The 27,134-nt window shown below is 40.8% G+C and overlaps 1 long non-coding RNA gene across 1 annotated transcript; it reads left to right on the forward strand.

The window, feature by feature from the left end:
• Window positions 1–740: 740 nt before the first annotated feature.
• Window positions 741–27,134, forward strand: LOC309538533. Its single transcript, XR_014222280.1, has 3 exons — window positions 741–813; window positions 25,941–26,007; window positions 27,002–27,134. It is a non-coding gene; the product is annotated as an uncharacterized lncRNA (long non-coding RNA).

The raw sequence follows: 27,134 nt of genomic DNA on the forward strand, positions 1-27,134 counted from the left end.
CTGGAGTAAGAGTCATTGAATTCAATAGGGCTGTAAGACTTCCCTGTCTGTCCCAATCCTGTATTTCTGTGTCGGTGTTAATTTGCCCCTGATTTTGTCAATTTCCATGATTTTAGATAGTGAAGCTAGTGCAAAAGGCAGGGAGATATATGGAATTTGTATTAAAGCTGGTGGTTGTTTTTTTCTCCTTTTCATGAGAGAGACTAGTAAAATAGTCCTTCGGTGAACAGGGATGGAGTAATTTAATCGGTGATACATTCATTGGCCGGGACTGCTTTTGGGTGCTGGGAAATTACTTATCAATAGATAATGTCATTCTCACACATTTAACCTACATTTTAAATAGTGGTTTCTTTTTGCATCTTTTTTCAGGCTTTCAAACTGCATCTTTTAGCATTTCTCTGCTTTATTTAATTTTTTTTTGGTTCAGGCACCACATTGATCAATGAAGCCAGATGAGAGGAAAATCTCACCATGATGTGTCAAACAATACAATTTGGAGAGAGAGAAAAGGTTAGATTCAAGCCGCCCCGCCCCCCTCCCATATAACAACCAAGACTTGGTAAGGAAAGGTGGCAGGGAAATCTCAGATTTTTCTCCCTGAATTTCTCTGAAATAGTCATCAAACAAAGCTGCTATATAGAATTCTCTGTGTACAGTAAGGATCATATAACAATAAAAGGGTTGCTCTCTCCCTTTGCTAGTCAGAGTACTTCAAGGAAGAAAGCGGATATTAATGCTTGGAAGGGAGATCTTCAGCTATTGGAAAAGAATACTGAATTATGAATTGTGCTCTGGATTACTAAAAATAATGTAAGTAAATAATATATTACAAAGCAAACTTTCTACCAAGGAAAGCAATGTGCCATGGATGAAGAGCTTCTAAACTGTTATAAATGAATTAATAAAGAGATCAGAATGTATGGATGATAAAAGGAGATCCTTGTTGCAACTCACTTGAACAGTTTTTATGAGAGAAACAATGGTGCTAATTATTCTGTAGATTAGAAGGTTGAAAGCTTTGATCTTGAAATTTAGGTTGAAAAATAGAATGAATTCCACTTAAACCGTCACCACCTAAAGCTTCTTTTCATTGTTTTAATTAATAGGAATGCTCTTGTGAGTCATTCCCATGACATAAATCCCATTCATGTTCCAATTTATGTAGATTCATACTTCCAAGACAGAGACAGGCATGTTGTTGTGTGGCTCCTGCACTTTATTAGTACAATGATGCCTCTTGGATATAAATTCTTTACAGAGTATCATTTTAATCACTTGGCGAACTTGTAGGGGTGAGCAAAATTGCATTGTACAAAGGAGCTTTCAATCTGTTCATCCAAGTCATTTTCTGTTCTAATTAATTAGCTTGAATTAAAAAGACCACTGCTGAATGGTTGAATTCTGCTTAATATTCTGCAGCATGTTTTAAACCACAGACAGGTATACGGGGTGATAGCACATCATTGCATTGCCTTGTCCTAAGCTAACTTTGTGACATTGAAAAGTAGTTATGTTGTCAGAAACACTTGGCAACCTTGTTAAAAATGGGCAGCATTCTCTTAAACTGTGAAAGATTTAAAAGATGGCATTGTGGTGGCAAAGCAATATATTTAGGGGCCTCACAAAGAGTGGGAAATAAATAACAAAATAGCAAATGATGCAAGGCAATTTCTTGTGTTATGTCAACCTAAAAATCCAGCCTCAAGTACGAGTAACAGCAAAAGAAGATCCTCCTCATTACCACAGTATTTACCTTCTAACAAAATGGAAATTGTTAAAAGTTGGCCGGAATCTCTCTTGGCAATTGAAAGCAATCCAGCAATCATGGGCTGCCAGTCCCATGAGCATTTTAATTAAATTACCATAGCAGTGTTCCAAACATTGCAGTTGAGAAGGCAGGTGAGAGGGTAGATGGTTCCATTCCTGTCACCAGGACCTTAGCAGTCACCACTACTAGATATGGGATCCTGAGTTTGAGATTATGGGTCAAGAAAGGCTAGCAATTATAAAGGTCTTCAATGTTTTGTAAGAACTGCCTGCCCCAATCTTAATTGAATCTTCACTGCCCCACTCCCACTAATAACAATGGCAAGATGTGTTCTTAATTGGGTTGGGAGGGTGATACCCAGTGAAAGACCACCTAAGGTTATTGATAGGTAAGGTGAGGTGTGCCCTGTGGCCTGAGTGATGAAGATTTTAGCATGTGAAGAGTAGATTTTGAGAACTTTGAAGAAACGGTAGAGCTCACCTGTGTTTCTGGGTGAGGAGGACATAGTAATAGTCTCCTGCTATTTGCACTTTTGCAATACTCCGAAGGTCCTCAACAATGCAAGGCTGTCCTTTCAAAATCACTGAGGATATGGGAAGGAATAACAATGTCCTTAAAGGAACCATTGTTATCAGGTGGCTGGTGAGTCTTTTGTTTTATTTTTTAAAGAGAAGTTCAACTTGTTTATGCAAACTTTTCCCTGCCTGTGGACAGGGCAAGTGTCAGTTGCCAATCAATTTTTCCTGAAGGCAAAGAATGTAATGCAAAATTCTGGAGATGTAAAAAAGCAATAGGGCAAACCTTGCGAAATCTCCCCCTTAGCTCATGTGTGAGTGTGTGTGTACCATAACTGAAATGAAAGATCTTGGAGCGCTTTGCCACTGACACCCTTAGTATTCACTGGAATTGTGCAATTTCAAAGAATTCATAGGCCTGTCAGGCAATGAACCACTAAACATAATGGATTAAATATGCAGATTGGGACACAAAGAGATTAATTCTGATCTCATTGCTTACAACAGTAGTAATAAATAAGTCTGTGATGAAGCCTTGTGCTCTAGATATGGAGCCATTGTTGCTTTTTTTCCTTCTGAATTCCAGCCACCTTGGGAATGTGTTGATACGTCTAGGTCAGTGTTTCCCAACCACTGTTCCGCGGCACACTAGTGTGCCGCGAGATGTTGCCTGGTGTGCCGCGGGAAAAATTAAAAAATTCGAAAGATTTTTTTTTTAAGTCAAATTTTCGATTGGGGCGCAGTCACTAGATGACCCCTGGGGTTCCCTCCCTCCCTCCCGCTCTGCGCCTCCCTCCTCCTCCTCCTCCGGGGAGGCCCTTCCTGGCTCTCGGCCAAGGCTTGGCGGCTGCCACTCACTCACTCGCTCACCCACCCGTCTCTCCATCCCTGCACCCGGCCTCTCCCCCTCCGTCCCCGGCGCGGGGGCTGCCGGGATCCGTAGTCCCCTCGCCTTTGGGCTCCGCGCCCGCGCGGGGTGCACAAACTACGTTTCCCAGCATGGCCTGGCGGGCCGGGCGTTTTGTTTGAAGCGCTCTTCTCCCGGCCATGGAATGAGCGCAGCGGCGGCGGCCGGGCGGGCAGGGGCTCTTCCGCGCAGACCCCATGCAGCCTGCCTGCGCCCCCACGGAGATCGGGTGGCAGGATGGAGCCCGGGGATCCCTGTGGAGGTGGAGCGGCGGAGGCGGAGGCTGCCCCCCAGGTAGGGCTGCGTCGGGGGGGGTTTATTTTTGCAATGCTGCATCCGCGCCGGAGGGGACGCATCGGACCGCGGGGAGACCCCTTGGCGGGCGTGCAAGGCAATGCATGCGTGCAGGCATTGCATGGAGTGCAGTGCAATGCAATGGCAACGCGGCGCCCTGCATGCATGCATGCAACTTCCACTGGCACTCCGGACTTGGCAGGTGAGGGGGGTCCCCAGTGGGCGGCAGAGAGAGCCGGGAGGGCAAAGGGGAGCCGGGGGGAGCAGCGCTGCTCCCCGAGCCGAGCCCGGGGGGAAACTTCGGCGTCGTTGCGCCGGGTGTTGGAAGCGGAGGCTGGCGGGGGCCCCTCACCTGCAAAACCTGGTCGCCTCTCATATATTTCATGCATTGCATTCATCGCCCGCTTTCTCCTCCAAGGAGCTCCCAGGGGCGCGCGTGGTTCTCCCCGTGTTATCCTCGCAACAACAGCCCTGCGAGGTGGGTCAGGCGAGTGGCCCAAGGGAGCACCCAGGGATTGTCCTGGCCAGGTGGGGTGATTTGAACCCTGCTCTCTGCCCGGTCTTCGTCCTCATTTAGCCCCCACATGTGCATGACTGTGCATGACTGAGGTTTTCCCCCCTCGTCTTGGCTATGGTGTGAGTCTGTGCTGTTAATTAATGGGGTTCTGCCTTCGGAGAAGATGAGCCAGCCCTCAAGGAGGTGATTATGTAATTTGCTAGCAATTCATGTCCCTCCCGGCGTGACGCTGCGCGCTGACGTCACGGGGCTGTAATGGTGGTGTGCCTCGAGATTTTTTTCATGAAACAAGTGTGCCTTTGCCCAAAAAAGGTTGGGAAACACTGGTCTAGGTGCCCATCAAAGGTTATGCCGGTCCTCACTGTAGTGGTGCTTTCCATATGTTTTGAACTTTGACTCCCATCAGCCAAGCTGATGAAAGTTGGTTTTATTAAATACACACATGAAACAATACATGGCTGAAAAATACTTACAACATAGATTTCAATATAGATAAGCAGGCACTACTCATTAGCTCATCCCTGTGATTCTGTGTTTTTCAAGTTGATTTATTGAAGAATTAATTGAACTGGTTTACTGTTATCTCCTCATTGTTATGTAAAATAATAGGTTTAGTATTTTACCCCCTAGTGACACATTTTTGGTCAGTCATGTTTTATTATTTATGTATGTATATAATGTATATTATGTATGTAAGAGAAAAATAATAAAAATGTAAAAATAAAACATGGGTTTGTGTGGAAGGGGAGACGGAAGCAGGAAAATTAAGTCCAAGGACTTCTTAAATCCTTTAGCAGGTAGCTTCAGACATAGAAGTTCAGTCTTTTTAATGTTATCTCCACTTTCCTTTTACTGTCCTGATGAAGGACTTGAGAGGTCTGTAACCCACTGGATTTTAAAGCTTTTCTCCTCCTCCTTTGCTTTCTGCTTCCCCCATCCACCCACCTCTTGTCTGCATGGGCCCTTTAGAATTTTTAAACCTTGCAGCTCTGAACTCTAATGCTTCTGGTGACATGTCATTTTTTGCCATTCTGAGATTCAAAATTGTTTTGTTGGGTTACATCCAACTAACTTTTACTCAGAGTAGACCCACTTAAATAAATGGGGCTAAGTGGGTCATCTTCATTAATTTTAATGAGTCTACCTTGATTAGCACTAGCGTTGGGTACAATCCATTATTTTAATTTCTTTTCTTAAAAAAAAAGTATCTGTGTCCCTGGAAGTATTTTGGAATTGAAAGGTGAGGCATTAAGTATGGTGCATAAATAAATTAAAGAGCTGAAGGGTATCCGGGAACATGTTGAGCTCATTTCAATGGTACTCTCAAGAACACATTAAAAATGAATCTCCATTAGGAGATGACTGCTAAAAAGTCATGTTATTGCGAGAAATATGACCAGAGCAACATCAAATTTCAGTAAGTTGTTATTTTGGTGTCAAAATGTGCATATCTGACAGTGACAAAATTTTGTATGTTTTATGAAACGGGCTTCCAAACAATTATAAAAATGGGAACTGTCATGCTGTGAGTTTTGTTGTTGTTTTAGTCCTGGATACAAAGCCTTACTCACTGGGAACATGCAGGAAGCTTGCATGGGCTGTGTTCGAATAAGGATACAAATATCGTGGTACCTCGGTTTTCAAGCGTCTTAGAAGCCGAACATTTCAGTTTTCAAATGCCAAAAACCTGGAAGTAAATGTTTCCATCTTCAAATGCGCCTCAGAAGTCAAATTTCCAAAGCAACTTCCTGTTCAAGTTTTCCATACGTTTTGAGGCTTCCGTATTGAGTTCTTGGTTTCTCAATGTTTTGCAAGTCAAACAGTCTTCCGAATCGGATTACGTTCAAAAACTGAGATACCACTGTAACTGAAAAACAAGCAAACAAAGTGAAATCAAACTCAGCACAAACCTGTACACCAGAAACAGTAAGTTAGCATGATAAACATAGGAGCAGCATTTTATTTTCATGGATTAGAAAGAAGCACGGATACCACAACTAATCCATTACTTACTATTTGTAAACTGTACAAAGCTTTAGACCAGGGGTACCCAAACTTTTTTCAAAGAGGGCCAGATTTGATGACGTGAACATGTGTGCGGGCCGACCCCAGGAAATAAACTGCCACAGGGGCCAGATTGAGCCAACCGGCGGGCTGGATTAGGCCCCCGAAACAAACTTTGGACATTCCTGGCTTTAGACTCTTTACTGTGTTTGGTTCACAGCAACCTTATTATATAGGACATTATCATTCCTCAGATCCATGGCTATTGCTCCAGTTCTTAAGTGCAAAATGACAGTTCATTCAGTTCTCATTTGTTATAACTTCTTCCATCCTGAGCACTAATGTAATTTCCAGTTCCTGCCTTTAATCTGGTAATAAGGAAAACTTGGGAGTCATCCTTGGGTTAACTTGCTTCCTCTTGGTATCTGAGGCAAAATGAATTTGAACAAGAAATAAGTGATGGGGCCTTTCAGAAGAGACTGTGGCTTTTGTTGGATGGGTTAATTGTGATGGGTTAATTTTTCCAGGGGGTTAAATGAGCTTGATCCTCCTTGCACACATACACCCCTTGTTTAACTTCATTATCAGCTTCCCTTCTTAGTAGAAGCCATTTACTTTGCCCTATCTTTCCAATTACAGAACCAAAATTAAATAAGGAAAAGCTGCATTGAACCACATGCCCCCTTCTTCTGTTTAAGTACAGGATCAACTCATACAGTCAATCCTTCAAAGTTCCTTTAGGTTCATTTAAATCAGCACCTTTTCCCTAAGATATTCTGTCTAAAAATCCCAGCTAAATTTTCCACTCTCATATTGAATCTTTGGTAGAACTGAACAGAAAGTAGCATAAGCAGGAGCCTATGGAATCTACTAACAGACTTCTTTTATGTGCAACATGCTAGAGTTAAACCAAGCATTTTATTTTTTGTGGTAAAATCCTACAGGTTAGTCTACCAATTATTATTTGACTTACAAATATGACTGCTTTGCCCTTAGGGTCAACCTCATTGTGGTAGATGATGAAATTCCCCAGAAAGGTTAAAATCCACTGTTAAGCTGCATAAGACTTTTAATAAGGTTTTTGGAATCCATTTTTGAGTTATAAGGGTGGCAAACCCCAGTTCAGATAAGATATGAATTATTCACCTTTGCCCCAGTGCTGAGAGTTCAGACAATGGGCACAAGTCTTTTGCAATGAATAATCAGTTCATATTCTTTTGACCATTCTGCACTTTTCAAGTGAATCCAAGGCAATATTATCATTCTGCAGATTTTGCAAACTTTTTTTCTGGGACCAGATAGACCAAAAAGAACCGTATGCAAAAGTTAGTACAATGTTGCATGTGTCCTCAGAAGTAAAAAGTACTGAGTGTAACAGGACTTGGTCCCAGATAAGTGCACACAGGATTACACTCAGAAAAAAATTTAATCATTTTATTTGTATATTGTCATTCCAAAGTTAAAACCATGCTCAAGGAGGTCTACAACATGTAAAAACAAAACAAAATAAAACACAAAACAAAACACATAGCAACAAACATAACAAAAGTAGTCATAAACAATAAATAGAGCATCAAAAAGTACATAACCAAATTCAACAGTTTCCACATTAACCATAAGATGATCTAAAATAAATATACAAAAAATATCAATAACAGCAATAATGTCTCCCCACAACACTGTTGTACTGTAAAGTATTTGCAGGTTATCAGAGGTGGAGCAACCAGAGCTACCTCAGCTACAAGAGATGATGATGATGATAATGATGATGATAAAGAATTATTTATACCCTGCCCATCTGGCTGGGTTACCCCAGCTCCAGATAAAAGCTACTGCATCAAGGAGAGGAATTACTGGTGCACCATTTATTGAGCCCAGCTCTGGTTTCAAGTGACTCTCTCTGGCTCTGTGTGCCTGTCCATACGTCTCCATTCTTTATTTTACTGCTAGCAGTGGGGTGTGGGATGTTCTGTGATGAGGAACCAAGTAAGAGCATTTCCAATGAACTCCAAATGGGTTGTTTGAAAATGGGGGAAAATCTTGGGAAATAATTATGTGAACCTACCCTTAGTTTATATTTAACATGCTTCTTTATCAATGATAAAGACTTAGCACATTGTTTCAAAATGTTATACTTGATTACTGGAAAGTTAATACTTTCCTAAAGCTGTGTAAAAGAAGAAGAAAAAAAGACGGCATTCCAAATATCCCTCATTCACAGATTTTCACCCACAAAAGCAGCCTGGAGTGTTTCCTGATCAAACAGAAATACTACTTATTAAACAAAAACAAAAAAAGATTCCTGTGGCCAACTGACCTTTCCATGGTACCAGATTAATCCTATTTCTAACCAAGCAAAAAGCAACATGATTAGCATGCGTAGTGAATTCTATGATGATGAGGCAAAGTTTGAGGAATGTGGAGATTAAAGTCTTTGGCTCCAGTAAATCAAAACGACAACTTTGTCAAAAGTATGCTCACAGATCTTTTGTGTATATTTATCCCATTAGATAGTTATTATGCAATCGTGATTTTTTAGAAACTCTTATCTGCACTGAGTAGTGTGTTCATCATCAAAAATGTTTCTTAGATTGAGAGTATGTCAGATTGCTCAAGATATCACTAGAAAAACACTCAATTCAATGAGTTGTAGTCAATAATGTGTTGGCAGGGTTGCACAGATGCAACAGGGCTTCCATTTCCTCTCCCTCCCCCACCTCAAAATCCTTTCCAAAGTGTTCCCCCCACTGAGCTGATTTTGAGGGTGGTGGGGGTAGGGGGGCTGGAAGGGACAGGAGAGAAAGAGAATGCTTGTTGGATGCATGGAAGTCTGTTTCAACATTGGAGCTGCAATCTTGGATATCATCTGTGGTCTTAAATAATCTGTAACACAACCCCAGTTTATAAATAAGTCTTTGTGCAGCAAAGGAATGGTGCCTCTTCTCCTCCACCACAGCGATAATTATGAACCAATGCCTTTATATCAACTCCTGAAATGTCTTCAGAAACAGTCACAGAGAGTGAGTTTGGAGGGGGTGTTCCAATGGAGGTGGGTGCCAATGGAGGACTGACCATAGGATTTTGGTCATAGCTGTGGTGAAAGTGTTCGCTAGATAGACTCTCTGATTGGTTTGGTATTCCCTTTCTGGGGAGGAAAAAAGCACTCCAGTACATTCTGTGTTAATCCAAGGGAAACCTTTGAAAGCTCGCCCATCTCTACTGCAATTAAGCAGACAAATTAAATGACTTTTGCTAGAGATAGCTAGATTTAAACTAGACATGAAACTAATTGTTGGGGAAATGTCACACTCAGCTTTTGAACCGGTGTTTGTAGGTAACACGCCTATGCAAGTTTACAGATTTCATTAGGCTTTGAAACTTCTCAGATGCAGAGAAACACAAAGTGACATTCCCAGTGTAAAATGGTATCCCTCCTCCTCTCGGGCAGAGTTCTTACAACCTTGTTTTTGGAATTTCAGCTGCTGAACAATGGAGGCAAGCAAACACATCCATTTCAAAACTTTTAGAGAATCGATCCATAATACTTTGCAGTTAGATTTCCACAATCTAAAGAGGTGACTGTGCCTTTGTGAATTACGGGCATTGCATGCAGACAATGGTGGCATTTATTGGTCTGCTGTATGCGTGCTCACAGTGCTTGTAATTGAGGATGATTATGGTTAATGATTCTAGTAATGTGCACTTTCAAAGCAACAGGACAGTATAATTTGTATCAACCCTATTCACTGTCACTTCAGGAATTTTGCCTGGTTTAGTCTTAGCCTGGCACTTGTCACAGGAGAAACCTCTGGAAGCTTCACAGCTGGCTCAGACAGGAGATTTCATGGTCTTTCACAGTACACTCCAAAGGAAATAAAGCTTCGACAGGATTCCTGTCATTCGAATGGTTCCTAGGGTTGTTGTACTTTAATATGACAAGGCCAAGATCGCTAGTACAGGGGAGACGGAGATGTTACATGCAGAAAGGAAACAAAACAGCTGTCTCTATACAACACAAAAAAACCCTGACAACTCACTAAAAAGCTGAAGCAGCTTTCACAGAGAATTTTCATCTTGTAATAAAGATGGCAGTTAAGAACCCAAAACTTAGTGTCCACCCCCCCTGACTCTAACCTCACATCATATTTTAAAATATAAACACAATTATTATCAGGACATAAGCATGGGAGATGAGGCATGGAAAGACTACACTGTGTGAGACCCTTGCTGAAATTGATCGATAAGATCTGATGAATTTAAGGGAGGAATTCAATGTAGTGTTATGGTAATAATTCTGTCAGTGCATGCATTTCAGCTTGCCAGATTGTTATGTACTAAGCTTGGATCCTAGAACAATAGGCAGGCGGTAGGATTGTAGACTGCAACAACTGACTGGCCTGCAGGAAAAGACCAATCAGGCTTCAGGAGAGAAGCAGTATCAGCCAATCAGATGGGACTCATTGTGTAAATAATGCATATAAAAGCCTGAGGTGTTTTTTTAGGGGGGGGGGCAATTCAACACTATTTTACAAGCTGCAATAAAGAGCATGAAATCACTGCAGGACTCCAAGTATATTTCACAGGTGAAACAATACCCCTTCACTTTCCTGCTTGTATTTTTTTAAAAAAGATATTTATTAAAATTTTCAAAATATTACAAAATGAAAAAAGAAAAAAGAAAAATACAGAATAAAAAAACAGTTTAAAAAACTCAATCTTTCCATTACTTATTTTTCATTAGCTTGCTTCCCGGACCTCCTCACACCTCCCTTTTTTTGTATTCCAGTTCAGTTTGTTAGTTCAGCAAATCCTTCCCCTCTTTATTTATCCTAATCTTTAATCTTAAAATATTGTAACATTAAATTTTTACCTATTAGTAATCCATTTTTCATATTCCCTTATAGTGTTACCGCTAAAAACCACTTGATTTCTATCCAGCATCATTCTAACATTCATTAATTTTACAATATTTCTGTAAATAGTCTTTAAACTTTTTCCAATCTTCTTCCGCCGACTCTTCTCCCTGGTCTTGGATTCTGCCAGTCATTTCCGCCAATTCCATATAGTCCATCACCTTCATCTGCCATTCTTCCAGAGTGGGTAAATCTTGTGTCTTTCAGTACTTTGCAATAAGTATTCTTGCTGCTGTTGTGGCGTACATAAAAAAAGTTCTATCCTTCTTTAACACCAATTGGCCGGCTATGCCCAGGAGAAAGGCCTCTGGTTTCTTCAGGAAGGTATATTTAAATACCTTTTTCATTTCATTATAAATCATCTCCCAGAAAGCCTTAATCCTTGGGCACGTCCACCAAAGGTGAAAGAATGTACCTTCAGTTTCTTTACATTTCCAACATTTATTGTCGGGCAAGTGATAAATTTTTGCAAGCTTGACTATAGGTTTTCCCAACCATTTTTTTTTTGGGGGGGATAGGAGTGGAGGGCACATGGGGGGAGGAGAAGAGGAAGCCCTGTTGTGCTAGTAGAAGTCCTTCTGTGGACTTCTACTACCAGAACTCGTTTTTTGAGTCCAGCCCAATTTTTACTTATTTATTTATTAAATTTGTATACTGCCTTTCATCCATGGAGCTGATGGTGCTTCATAGCACAGAAATACAAGATAAAAACACAAAATAACAATAACAAAACAAAACAAAAAACCCCTCCCCCTTCCACCAACACATTTAAAAGCATATAGGATGTTAGTCAAAGACCTAGTTGAAGAGGAACATTTTTGCTTGGCACCTAGCTAGGTGGTGTTGTTCACAGTGCTTCTGGTTTTGGGAAACGATACTAGTATATTTATTGATTCTGGAATAGCCTGTGCTATAGAAAGAGAATATAAATAAGAAACAAGAAGCCCAAACCAACAAAAATGCAGCAGTTTCAGCAGAATTCAGACATGTTATAAATCAATCTGAATCACTCTGTTTCGGTTTGTGATTCAGTTGAATCCAGGGCACAGTCCTAGTAGGCACTTCATCAAAGGAAAGGAAGGAAATATCCATCCTCACCTTGATTATTTTCCTTATACTCCGCCTTCCTCTACACTAATCTGTCATAAACTTGAAAGCCTCATTATCACCTCATTCACTTCCCAGAGTAAAGAGAGACCGTTGATAAGCTTGGTGCTCCAACAGATTACATCATCACTCCTTCCTTGGAAAAAGAATCTTGGGGCTGTGTTCTTTTGTGTTCCTTCTTCACTATGCCACTGTTCTGATATTGAGACGGGAGAAGAAGAAGAAAATAACATTTTTATCCTATCCCAAGTTCTGTATATTCCAAAAATGGAAAAAAGGCACAAACCTTGAAATAAAATGAGAAACCTATTACCAGGATAATGCACATGATAAATATGAAAATCTACAGTAAGTTGGTGGGATTTTTTTTATCAACAACTTTCTGCCTTGTCAAAAAGAGACGAATGAAATCTCACAAAGAATCTCAAGCACTCATGTATTTTCATAGTTTCAGCTGTAACTTTCAAGGGTTCCGATATCAAATGACAGAAGCTGGCAGATGTGCTTACATGCAAAACGTGCGGCAAGTCCAAAGCCCAAGGGAGGAACAATTCTGAGTGACATTATTGTAATGCAACCTACTATTTGGATTCAGAGAATTTACAGGATTCTAATGCAAATATGCTCACTTCACCTTTTGAAGAGGCAGCAGCATTTTTAGTCCTGAATAAGGGGCTTTACCTGGAATACTCAAATATTAAGAATCAGCCACGTAAACAGTGATCCCTAGCAGATGGGCACAGCCCTCAACAAATAGTTGCATTCAAATGGATAGGGAAAACATTTTTTTACTGGCCTCTGCACATGCATATCAGGTTGCTTGTTTCCTTTATTTAGATCTAATATTGATATTTGCTTCTCACCCAAAGGTGCCTTTGTACAACTTTGTAAACTTCATGCCAAGAATGCAATTGAATGAAGTGCTAAGCCCCAATAAAAACCTAACACCATAATTAAAATAGCAGATTCACAACTTCACCACAAAGCAGTAAGAGTAAGCCATAAAAGTCACACCCTATAAAACTACTCCGCTCTACCAGGGCTGCAAATGGTTCTGATCCATAGCCTGTTTCTGATGAGTGGCTGCCGGTGCCTTTAAAAATTAGGGGTGCCACAAGTCCCCTCTCTGGCAAGTCACTTTACAGTATTGTGCAATTTAAGAACATTAAGAATTTCCTTCCATGTCATATGGCTTTTATAGTTCAGCAGTCAAGTAGATGTTCCTGGTAACACACAGGGGTAGTCAGGAATATCTTGCCTCTACATTTGGAGTCTACATTTAGCTTTCATGGCAAAGTGCCGCTGATTTACCTATACTCCACTAATGCCTCAAACTTTTAAAATCTGTTTATACACACACGCAATCAAGTGGTATACAAATTTCATTAAATAAATAAAATAATAAAACTTTGACTATACAGTGGTACCTGGGGTTACATACGCTTCAGGTTACAGACTCAGCTAACCCAGAAATAGTATCTCAGGTTAAGAACTTTGCTTCAGGATGAGAACAAAAATCGTGCTCCGGCGGCACAGCAGCAGCGGGAGGCCCTATTAGCTAAAGTGGTGCTTCAGGTTAAGAACAGTTTCAGGTTAAGAACAGACCTCCGGAACGAATTAAGTACTTAACCCGAGGTACCACTGTAATCACTCCCTGGAAGGCTGGCTAAATTCAGCTTTGCTGATAGAGGTTCCCCACCCATGGAAGTGAGAGTAAGCTGTTGAGATGATGTACAGAGAAATAGAGAGGCTGAATGGGTAGGGTTGCCATATTTCAAAAAGTAAAAACCAGTACGCCCTGAAAGTTGTTGCTTTTTAAGTGGAACCAAAGCTGTCATGTGGAAGAAAACTTAAACATTTTGCAGAGTCGCCCCCCCCCCCAAAAAAAACCCCAAGAACAATAGACCAGAGGCAATTGTATTTCAGCCAGTAGAGCTTTACTGCTACTGAAGGCAAATGAGCATATTGGTCACAAATACAATACGTCCAAAATTGCCACAGTCCATAAGAAATCCAGTTGCAGCAGATTGAGTGCTTTTTTTCTGGGGGGTACACAGGGGTACGCATACCCCTAAACATTTTGTGAATCTTTGTACTTTTGCCCATTCACTGCATTTATTTTTCCCAATTTGAACTATAAAATGGTGGTTTTCTTGGGTCAAAATGAGAATACTCCTAAATATTTTTTTTAGAAAAAAGCACTGAGCAGACTTATCTTAAACTTACAAGAACTTACAATAAAACCAAAACACTATAGCATACAGAACACAACACCAGAACAAAGAGACAGAGAAAATATGAAACCTAGGCTCCTCCTGGCCTGACTATTATAGCCAGCATGACCTTGACAGAAAGGATAACAGAACCAGTTTAAACCATCTGTACTCAGCTTCCCAGAAGGAATGACCCAAACATCAGAAACTTTCTGCCTGTTTCATTCACACAGAAAGAAACCTTCCAGAACCCCCTTGAACTAAGTAGAATAGGAAAGATCTCTACACATCAGATCAATACATTCTGTACTAAGAGATACAAACTGACAGACATGTCCTGGAAAATCAGGACGTATGGCAGCCCTATGAATGGGTAATATGTTTTCTGCTATAGAGTTCTGTTAAAGAGAACATTTCAAGATATACAAAAGGTATAGACAGGTAGGAGAAGCCAAATTTATAAGAAGGTGGTCTAATGTCCCTACTCCCTGCTTTCACAATGGTTGACGGAACTGGGTATGTTTAGCCCAGGCTTCCTCAACCTCAGCCCTCCAGATGTTTTGAGACTACAATTCCCATCATCCCTGACCACTGGTCCTGCTAGCTAGGAATTGTGGGAGTTGTAGGCCAAAAACATCTGGAGGGCTGAGCTTGAGGAAGCCTGGTTTAGCCTGTAGAAGGCTGATATGGTAATAGACATCTTAAAATATCTGAAGACTGTTACATGGATGATGGAGCAAGCTTGTTTTCTGCTGCTCCATCCAGAGGGTAGGGCCCAAACCAATGTATTCAAATTACAAGGCAGGAGATGTTTTGACTAAACATTCTGGTGGTAAGAGCTGTCCAACTTCCTACCTGCAAAGGTGGTGAATTCTCCTTCATTGAAGGGTTTTCTGTCAGAGATTCTATAGTTGTGATTCCTGCACTGCATGGGGTTGGATTAGATGTCCCTTGGATTCCCTTCCCACTTTACATTTCAATGATCACATGGGAGTCTTGATTAGAATGGATGTCAGGAAGGTTCTCTGCATGTATGTGCCACTGTGTGTCTACACCCTTTCATATAAGTATTGCCAAGGGAGAATGGTAATGTCCTGAAAAGGTAAGATGAGCAGCTTAATCACAAAACCCATTTTGATAACAGGTTTTTTTTCACAGGGAAAAGGCCTGAAGCTGACACAGCTCAGTAGAATAATATTCTATCCAGGTGCCTCGTCCTGTTTTTAGGGAACCCATGCCTTTCTCTTACTGATCCCCAATGCCTTAAGGTTCCGATCTCCCAAACCCTATGCTTAAATGTCAATGAGAAAACATGCCTTTTTTGTTCAGTCAAGTGAATGAGCAGACTCTCCATTAGTTAATAAATGTCGTGAAAGATTATACAGCCTTGCTGGTCATATTCTGCTTTGTTTTCAGAAACAATAGAAGATTTCAAAGACTGATCTGTCTAATTAATGCTGCAAGGTTCACAAAGTCAGTTTTCAAGTCATGTATTATGCTATTAAAGCTTTAAGAAATGGCTTCTCTTTTAAAGCTAGAGAAATGCAGGCCTGTCTAACATTGATAGCCCTTGTTATTGATTTCCTGTGATTCAGGTGATGGGAATATACAGGCCCAGGTAACATCCTCAGATGCACTTTATGTGCACATCATGCCAGCTGCAAAAATATCCCTCCCAATGTATTTCTTTTATGCCTCTGCACAAAGTTAGGTTTTGTGGCTGCAAGTCATTTCATTCTTTTATATTCATGACTCAGTAATTTCATGGTGCAGCCATTTAAAGTGACTAGTGGTTATAAAAAGTATCTACTCAGCAGTTGCCCAATTTTGAAGTGTTAACACTCTGTTGGCAATATGGTCCGTTTGCTGACTTTTTATTTTGTAAATATGACATCAGGGAGCCCTGGACATTCGCAGATGCAATGGGTTTGCTGCTGTCATTACTCAGAACTCACAGAACACAGAGAGCAAAAGAGCTGTAACAATAGTGTTCCCCTGAAGTTACCTGCATGGACTTTGAGAAAATGAGGTTTAAAGAACTTGCCTGATATGCTATCAGGCTACACACCACTGTGTGTGTGTGTGCGTGTGTGTGCATGCGCTTGAAGATATAAATACAGGTTTCTCATTCCACTTTGAGCATCTGTTCTCTCTCAAAGCTTAAAGTGATAATGAATCTGTTCAGGACTAGAGTATAGATTTATCAGAATTGAGTGACAAAGCTTATTTTGACAAATCCTTATTTTTTAACGATACCATAGAGCATTCTTAGTTTTTGTTGCCCCAGATGGACATGGGGTTTCTTCTGCAATTGCTTTTTATGTCGTTTGATGAAATAAACCAACTCAGACAAAGCCTTGATGATAACTATAAAAGATGTAGTATCCTATGCCACTCTTCTTATTCTCATTTATACTGCCTAAATTATTTGTATCTACAAGCACATGGTATTACCCAAGGGAGAGACTGCTATTATAATGCATCCAGGAACTGACATGACTCTGCATGCAGACTGCATGAAATGTCATGAGCTAGTGGTACTAAATCAAACAACAGAACACTGAAATAGCATAAACATAATGGAACAAAGTTGACAATGAATTTTCCCCAAGCAATTAAAATGTAAGGTACCATGACTGCAAACATCTAAATTTAAATCTGAACTAGATTTACGGTTTATTCTGACTTCTTCAGACTATAACAATTCTTTTTTTCTCATACTCCTTTTCGTGAACAAAATGCAAGTTATAGAAACCTTAAGAGATCATTTAAATTTATGCACCAAAAATCCCAGGCTATTTGATGGGGTCAAGAAGGTTATGTATGATTATACACAAATCCAGGGGCAACCAATTTCCTTACTGCTAAGATCACACCTCCAGCATCTTCTATGCTGCAAAAGGATTTTTCCCCCTTTCTTTAAAAAAAATATCTTTAGAATGCTGCATGTAATTGCTTCCTGCGACAGCAACTACATTTCAATAATCTCATTAAATATAGAAAAAGACTAAACACCAACAACATCTTCCTCACTGTAAATTATTCTTTTCCTCTAAAGCCAGCTGGTAACCTTTTATTGCCTGACATCAACTACAGGGAAACATTGCAGAGAATCTCTCTTTAATTGACAAAGAACCTTGAATTCTGTAGATTCTTTCAGCAGGCAGCAAGCAATCAGAGCTGAAGGCTCTTCCTTTGAAAGAGCAGCTTTCAAACAGGGGGAAGCATGTTACTTAAATATAACGAAAGGAAAACTTTCAAGATAGCATAGGTTTATTCTGGGGCCAGCCCCACGAAGTGGACTTGAAAAACACACAGAGCTGGGGAGCAGGTCTAGCTATTTATCACAGTGAATATATAGGCAGGCTGGTGAGAGGAAGGATCATTGGTCTTGGTGACTCAAAGTGGTGTTGATTTCCTGCAAGATCTCACAAGTGTCAGAGGGATCCCATTCACAGGGTGTATTGAAAGGACTTCCCCAGAAGGCTGAGAACATGAAAGCCCTTTTCACACCAGGCCTGCTTGGGGTTGTCCAGCACAAAAAGTGCTTTTAGCTCCCTGCAAATAGTGCAGAGGTTCTGGGAGTGGCAGGAATGTTCTCGCAAGAGCAGGGATGCCAACCTGAATAAACTGGAGGGGGGCAGGTAAGCCCCATGCCACATAATCACATAATGAGGCACATGCACACCATTTGAATGGCAATGCCCATCAACCTTAGGGGTGCTGCCCCATCAAACGTTTTATTTAGGGGGGCAAAGACCCCTCAGCTCCAGGAGTTGACTGCTATGTGCAAGAGCATCCCCAACACTCACAGAACAACTCCACCAATGAGCAGGACTTTCTCCCCTCACCGACAGCCTTAGAAGGGAAGCTTCAAGGGTTATTTAGGGCTATACATTATTTTCATGTATACGTATAACCCTTGGAACCTAGCCTCATATAATATGAGATTCCCTTTGATATGCATAAACCCCTGAGTCTACTATGTACCCCTGTGTGTCTACTATGCATGGCTATTGGGTGTGATGAAGGGCTGGGACCAGCAGGCAGGGTCCTGAGCCCTTCCTCCACATATAGATCTAATGCCTGCATTGGACTATAGCAGGAGTGGGGAACTACCAACCTTACTATATGCTTGTGAAACATGGACCACTTATAAACACCATCTCCAACTCCTCGAAAGATTCCATCAACGGTGTCTCCGAAAATTTGTACACATCACTTGGGAAGACAGGTGAACTAATGCCAGTGTACTGGAAGAAGCAAAGATCACCAGTGTTGAAGCAATGATTCTTCAGCATCAACTTCGTTGGACTGGTCATGTTGTGCGGATGCCTGATTATCGTCTTCCAAAGCAACTATATTCCAAACTTAAAAATGGAAGGCATAATGCTGGTGGTCAACAAAAGAGGTTTAAAGACTGTCTCAAGGCAGTGATCGCCAAAGATAGCAGGAGTGGGGAACCAATATTGCTGGACTACAGCTCCCATCATCCCTATTTACTATGCTTGGTGGGGCTGAAGGGAGCTGGTGTTCAGCAACATCTGCAGGGTCACAGGATTCCCACTTCTGGCCTATACTACATAATATTCCCTCTTCCCTCATTAAGTTCATATTTATTTCTAAATAGGTTATATGTACTTTAGAGTTTGCTGGGGATTTTTCTTTTCATTGCATCGAAAAGAATGTCATGCCACTGTGCAGCTGTAGTAAATTGAACGCTCCTGGGAAAAACCTAGAAATTACAATAATGTTATTCATGGGGAAAAAATCAAGAACTACTGTGTGGGTTGTATTTAAGGATCATTGTTGAGAATCAGTAATGTGGAATGAGATGCTGAGTTAACAGCCTGTGCTGGTTACAAATGTAATTGTAAATAAATGTTTTATATGATGCAGAGACATGAGTATCTGATGACTACATGGCATTAAAACACAACCAGATTTATTGGTACTATTGTCCACAGGGTTTCCATGTAAATCACACATTTCCCTAAGATTTGCTGTCCAAACAAATACATTTTGTTAATAAATCAGGTCCTTAATTAGTCACTTTCATATTTTAAATGACCAAGAAAGTGTCATTTGATACAGCATACAAATTACAGGGGACTGCAAAAAAACAAGCTTTGACAATTTATAAAAGACACAGTGCACCTCCTAATATTAAGAATGGCCAAAACTCCATTAGCTGTAAAAACACAAAATCAAGCTTGTCTCATGGCAGTTAATAGAGAGTGTTAGATAAGACCTAATCTATTTTAAGTAAGAGTATACAGTGATATGATTTAAAACAGCCAATGTTGTGAAAAAGAAATTGCCATCTGCACTGATAATGTGGGGTTGAAATAATGTTGCCCAATTTTGAAATGTTGAGATAAAAATTCAGCCTCCTTGCATTTTGAAATTGTAACTTTAGAAATGAAATCTTGTTGCTAAATTTCAGCCCATGGCTGGCAGGAAAAGCAGAAGACTACTGAAACCTTGACGGGCTTCCATATGTGGCTGGTGGTTAGCTTCATTTACCTTGATGAATCACAAGGTGTACAGGCTAATGCTTGGAAGGTTCCACATATGGGCTGTGAGTCTGGGATGGACCAGTGTCATGAGAATGACAGTATATGGCATCCATGCATAGCTGTCCACAAGTTTCTGGAACCACAAGCCTTTCTGGGCATGAATCAAACCCTCTTGGATGCCTCTCATATTCAGGAAGTAATGAGAAAGGATTGGCAGAGACCCATGTTGAGAAGATGCAAGGGTGCCTTGAGGTGTCTAGGCCTCTTTGAGCAGCCAATACCAGAATTCTAGGATTCTGCTCATTAGATCTTCCTATGAAACTTTGGACATTATCAAGTGTATTCTGTCAAAGCCAATGTGTGAACTCAGCAGCACAGAGTGCTATGTGTTTAAATTTTCTCCTGGGGACTATTAATGCAGCACCATAATTTCTTCTCTTTGATGCACAGCAATGCACTGTTTCATTCATTTATGTGCTTCCTCCCAGCTCCCTCTGCTCTACACCTCAGAAACCTGACAAAGCTTTATGCTAACCAGTCCCCATTTCTCAGCTAGCATTCAGGATCTCAACCAGTTTTCCCACAGTTCTGGATATGCTAGCTGATTCAGAACAAGCATCTGCCTCCTTTCACTCCCAAGGAAGCCTTAGATCAGCCTTTCCAACCTGGTGCCCTCTGGACATTTCAAACTACAGCCCTTATCAGCCCAACTAGCATTGCTGTTCTGGCTAGAATTGTGATAGAAACATCTAGAGGGCACCAGATTGGCAGAGGGTACCCTAGACAAGCCCAGCACAAAGCACAGTGTGACCCAAGGCATTGCCCCTTGCCTTCATCACCTCTCAAATGCATTCAGGCTACATAAAAATCTCTGCATGAGAACACTTCTTGGTGTGCCAATAGCTAGCTGCATTGCTTCCCAAAGCATGTGGCAGGAACTTTGCCACTAAATAGCAATGGGATGCAAACATTACTGTGCTTCTTAATATACAAAGTAGCACATGAAGAAAATACACAATGCTCTGCGAGCAACATTGCTCAAAAGAATTTTCTTATTGTTGTATATGGTGAAGAGTGGAAAGCAAGAAGAAGAAGAAGAAGAAGAAGAAGAAGAAGAAGAAGAAGCTGTCTCCTAGTTATATATTTGCTTAGGAATTATACATCTATTCTTGTAGAGCACATTTCGTCACGTGGGTATTTCTTTCAGTATTTTTCTTTCTGTTTCTCCCAGTACCTGTTCTGGGGAACACATTCCACTGCTTTTGTGCCTGCTAACTGCTACCCTGAAATGTCTCTCTCTCTCTCTCTCTCTCTCTCTCTCTCTCTCTCCAAACACAGCTCCTAATCCTGGTTTCTTACACCTCAGTTGGCAATGTTGCTACTGCTCAAGGATGTATGTGACTCAAGCTGTCAGCTGACTTTTCATCCTAGCCCCTGGTTGAGTTGCAAATGCAGTACTCTCAGCAGGGAGCTTTCATTCCTGCTCCTTTACCTGAGAGGGGAAGTTAATTAGTCAAGGAAGCCTGCAGTGCATGAAAATACAGGGATGTCTTGGCTCAGTGGCACTACGCTCTCATTAAAACGACATGCCGTATTTTTTTTTTAAACAAAGCATTCTACTATCTCCGCTACTTATATCTATCAACAGTCTGTGGTTTGAGTAGCCATGGTGCTTCTGTAATGCCATGACATTTGCTGTAAAGGAGGCTTTCATTCATGTTTATATTAAATGCACTAACTTTTAATGTGGATTCACAGCACAGACTCATGGGCAGTGATGCTTGAACTTTCCTTTACCCTGCAAGGAAAACAACAAGGGGAACATGGCATATTCCAGATTTAGGGCTCTCATTCCCAAAGGCCCAAACTATTGTGCTTTATGTTGCTTTTTTTCTTCTTTTGCTTCCAAATTGTGAATTGAGTTGAAGTGTCCACTGCACTCTATTCTACCCCACACCATGAAAGTGCATATTACTTGGGGGGATCTTTTGCAGGACAAAAGAAAACGCAATTAAATGCACACTTACCAGGGAGAAATTTCCATCGAACTTTGTAGAACTGAAATGTGTTTAGGATTGGGCTTAAATTCCCATTACAAGAGAGTCATATTGTACAATGTGTGATCATGTGTATATGCTTTTTCAAGAGGATTTCTTAATGGCATTGTAGCTATAAAAGTTTACTACAGTTTTGCAGTGACTCCATCCATATATTGCTTTTAAGCAGCAGTAAGTTGTTGTGTCATGAATGTCAGAAATGGGTCTGACTAGCACTGCCAGAGCCACAACATCTCAGGTTCTGAAACAAGGGGGTAGAGGAGTAGCCTTCTGTTCTACTAAAGCAGTGATGGGGAAGCTGTGGCCCACCAGTTATATATAAAACAATACAACAACAACAACAAAAACAAAAACAACACCTTAAACTGGTATTTCCCAACCTGGTGCCCTAAAAATGCTTCGAACTGCAACCCCTGATGGGAATTGTAGTTTACAACACCCGCAGAGCAGCAGCATGGAGAAGGCTGTCCTAAAATGCCCTTTAAACTTAGACAGCAAAAAAATTAAAAATTAAGAATGCAAAGTATAATTAGGGATAGGGAAATCTTAAGTTCAGGTCTCCACATTTCTATATCCATGTTTTTTGACCTCATGAAAATTATCAGCATTTTAGTGTGAATTTCTCGCAATGCACACATTTTTGCAAGGCAAATTCCTCTAATATAATGCATTAGAGAGCTTCTGATGAGGCCCTTCTGCTGGTTCCCCTTAGGTTTGGCTGGCCTCCATTAGGGACCAAGTTTTTAGGGTGACAGGCCCTGTCCTGTGGAACTCCCTGCCTGTAGAGCTTTGGCAAGAACTGTCCCTGCCTTCTCTCAGTTCTCTGAAAACTGCACAGGTCTTCACAATATGAACCTTATTAAAAAAACCAGTATCTACTAATGTTTTATTGATGCCCTTAATTAAATATTATATATATTTATAGAATGATTTTGTATGTTGGAAGCTGCCTCATTATATGTTATGAAAAAGTGGATTATACATATTCAGATAAATAAATACATATAGTTATGCTATTTTGACAAATACATGCATTGTTATGCACACTTTACCCCAGTATACACATCTTTGTACATATATTACTTGGCTGGAGAATTGGGTTGCAGAAATTCAAAGGATTTCTAAATGCAAATTTCAATCCAATTTCTTCCCCATCTCTAAGTATAAGCATGCTGAAATGCAGAGCTTGTCAATACAAATAAAATAAAATAAAAATATTTACCCCACACCCACTTATTAAAAGCCTGCTGCAGCTTGTATTTTTTGAGAAATAAAGGTCTGAGGCCACTGAGCTCAGCAATTAAAACAAATCATTCTAAAGCAGCAAAACCAGACCTGAGAAAAACGGATTTACCACTCTTGAGCTGGAATGGTCACACATAGGTCTCATTTATATTCAGTGATATACAATGATCTGAAGATGGGTTTTATTCCGGTTTGACATCTTTATGCTACTGTTGTAAAGCAGTTATTTCTACTGCTTTATTACTGTGGGTTTTCTTTTTTCAATGTCATGTAATTTTAAAGATTGGTATGTAACACTAAGGATTTTGATAAAGCAAGGAAAACATTAAACCAGTTTGGTTAGATTCATTAAATCAAAGCAATTTAGATAATAATTACCGTAAATTACCAGTAGGAGCCCCACAATAACCAATATAAACAGTACATGAGCCAAGTTCTTGTGGTCTGTTTATAATACTTGATATCAAAATACAGGTTTGGTTTTTTTTAGAAGAAGAAGAAGAAGAAGAAGAAGAAGAGGAGGAGGAGTAGTAGTAGTTAAATATCACATCTATTCTGGCCCTAAAGCAGAACACATGCCTTGCATGCAGAAGGTGCGGGTTCAGTCAGTGGCATCTCCAGGTATGGGTGGGAAAGGTCCTCTCAGAAACCTTGGAGAGTTGCAGATGATGCTAAGTTAGATGGAGCAATGGTCTGCACTGGTAAAAGGTCACTTCCTAGTTCTCCCTTCACTTTTACCCTTGTTCCTCCATTGCATCCCATAAACACTCAATCTGGCTGTAGATTTAAAAGAGGGAACAAGGTGAGAGGGGAGATACCTATGCCATGCCCACTTGAGGGCTCGAAACACACATTTCAGTAGTGGGCAAATCTCCCAAGGTAAAAATCACAGATCGTATCGAACCTTTTGGAATTTGGTATTGTGCCCAGGATCTATCCAAGACCTTTTGTTGTCTGAGATGAAGGACTAAATGGCAGCTCATTGCCTTCTATTCCAGACTGGCAGATGACCCAACCTTCACTACTGGCAACAAGATCGGTCCTCCAATGAGTTGGTGTAATTTTGGAATATGTGCAAAATTTCACAAATAGCTTGGTCTGTGTCTCGAGGTGGCCTTCACCCACATCTGAATTTGTTGAGGGTTAGGACACCAGCTGGGGTGAGCCTCTTGAAATAGCTCAAGTCTACAAGCCTCTGGCATGACTCATCCATCCTTGCTTTTCTCCAAAGAATGTGTATATGTGCCTTGGTGAATATAAAGCCAAGGCTGCATTCAGCAGCAAGTTGTTGAGTGGTGGATCTCTCTTGAAACTTGGCTCTGTCTGTATATTTGAATCTCTTCAGTTTAGCCTCTAAGACCAGGTTACTGTACTTTGTAGTATAGGTTTATGATGGACCAGCATCTCTTAACCTTATGTATGTAGTGTGCTTGAATTGTCTTGTGTCTTGAGGCTATAAAACACTTTACACTGAGCTGTGTGTACAAGGAGTTTTCTTCACCATTAGCTTTGGAAAGACTAAAATTGGAAAGGGAGAAGGTTTGCTGGACTACTCTGCTGATGTTGCACAATTCTGCCCATCACACTGGTATAGGTGTGATATCAAAATACTATCACACTGCACCTGAGGGAAGTCATTTTGTTTAGGAGGAGGTAAGGCAGGACCCATGGCATACATGCTCTGCCCTCCACCATCTTGCTTCCATTTCCTGCCCCTCAGTATTTGTGGCCTGAGGTATTTTGCCAAACAACAGACCCAGCTCTGATTCTGCTTCAAAGATCAAAGCATCCTAACAATAGTACATTCATCCACCCACACCAACCTTTCCTGTTGAACTTCTGGCATTTGACTCATAATTTAGTATTTCAGCAGGCATTTTACGCATGTTTAGCTTTTATGGGTACAGTGGTACCTCAATTCGTTCTGGAGGTTCATACTTAACCTGAAACTGTTTTTAACCTGAAGCACCACTTTAGCTAATGGGGCCTCCTGCTGTCACCGCGCCCCCGGAGCACGATTTCTGTTCTCATCCTGAAGCAAAGTTCTTAACCTGAAGCACTATTTCTGGGTTAGCAGAGTCTGTAACCTGAAGCATATGTAACCTGAGGTACCACTGTAGTTCAATTGTAATCTTATTGCACAACACTTAGAAACTTGTGTGACTGAGTGGTATGTAAATAGATAAAACAAACAAGCAAGGAAACAAACCATATCAGTTATGCACCAATTTATGTTCAGAATGAAAACAAGGTTAGGAGGTAGAAGCATAAGAAAAGACGATAGAGAAGACACTTCTGGGTTGTATCGCATGCTAGCCCTGCTCTGAGAAGGACCATTAAGTTATTGAACATGACTATCTTAGGTCTGTTAATTTCATTGGGTCTACTCTGAGTAACACTTAGTTGGCTCCAACTCAGTGTTGTATTTAGGTATGAAGGGGTGACAGTGACCATACGAATGATTAGCCGATCAAAATTCCAACTATACTGATTTATAGGTAAGTGTACAAAATCCTAAATATCCCACATATCATGTAAAGGACACGTGGATTTTTCAGGTTGCTTGTAGAATGGAAATAAAATGCATTTCCAAAAGCAGACTATGTAAGGTAATGGAACATATTTAAGAAGCAAAATTTCATCTTTTGCTTTGATTGCTAGTGTGGTTTTGACACTGATTCATAATCTGGCTCTTTCTCTCTATAAAGTTGCATTTATATAGATCTTTTTGTCATCTCAAAAACAAATACCTACTTCACTTAATTATTTAGTGCTTGGCCTGACCCGTTAAAGAGGCTCACTTTTCCTCTTTATTGCTCATTTTCCTTCCAGCAGTTAATGGATGTTTTATGATATTTACACTGTTGATTCTTTGCAGGTTTTGACAACTTGATGAAGAAAGCAAATAACTTCCATAGGAAATGTGGCCTCATTGAGAATGTAGGGTAAGAACTAAATTGTAATGGCATATACACTTTAGATAATTTTCACACCAGCCATATAGGTTCCCACAGCGGTGCTACTCCACTCTTACTTGAAACTAGAACAACTGGCAATAAAAGCAAAATCCAAGTGACTAAAGAACAAAGGGCTTCAAACCTTATCATAGTGTGCTCCCAGTTCACATAACTGTTGTTTAGAAGAATAATTCAGATTTCTTTCATTAAGCACTATTGCTTCATTGACAGAGCTTGCCAGCTAGCACCTATTCTCATTCATAGGAGTTCTGCTCCCTCAGACCCTACAATGTATGCACCTAAGTTGGTATCTGCTTTGAAGATCATGGCAATATATCGTGCTCTCCTTGCCTTCTTGGGCCCCCACCTAGGCCACCCTCAGCCCCACGGCAATATTTTAAGCCACTTTGGGACTGAGTAGGCCCCCTCTGTCTCCAGACTGACTGAATAGGGCAGGTCTTCTTGCTTACTGGGGACTGGGTGGTGGTGGGCATTTAGGATTGGGTGCTGTTACAAGTTTGATCACATTGTTGGACAGGAAGGTGTGGGGAAAGTTAAGGGAAAAGAGGTGAACAAGTGAGCACTCAGGCATCTTTGAACGTGAAGAATGTTTTTGGAAGTCAACTGCTCTGGGTTGCAGGATCCTTAGCCTGGATAGAGAATGTTCCCACAATTGCGGAGTCCCAGGAAGGTTTTCCTACTCACCAGATGGTGAGGCCAACTTTGGAGTTATGTTTTGTCCGTTGCCACGAGCAAGGTATGGTTCACCCAAGTTTGATGTTTGAAGTTAACTACCCACAATCATCATTTCCTCTGCAGAAGTTATGAGTAAAATGTAGTTCCAGTTCGTTTCTCTTTTCACACTATTCCTGGGTCCAGTCAAAATATAACGTTTTGCTACATTTAACTCCAGAGACAGCCTCCTTGCTTTGCCAGTCTTATGGTAATGCCACTATTTAATTGTCTTTATAATTTATTGTAGAATCTAGAATCATAGTATTGTAGAGTTGGAAGGGATCCCACGGGTCATCTAGTCCAACCCCCTGCAAAGCATCCATGACAGATGGCCATCCAACCTCTGGTTCAAAACCTCCAAGGAAGGAGAGGCCACAACC

This window comes from Podarcis vaucheri (genome assembly GCF_965113315.1).
Source record: "Podarcis vaucheri genome assembly, chromosome: 8".
NCBI classification, from domain to species: domain Eukaryota; kingdom Metazoa; phylum Chordata; class Lepidosauria; order Squamata; family Lacertidae; genus Podarcis; species Podarcis vaucheri.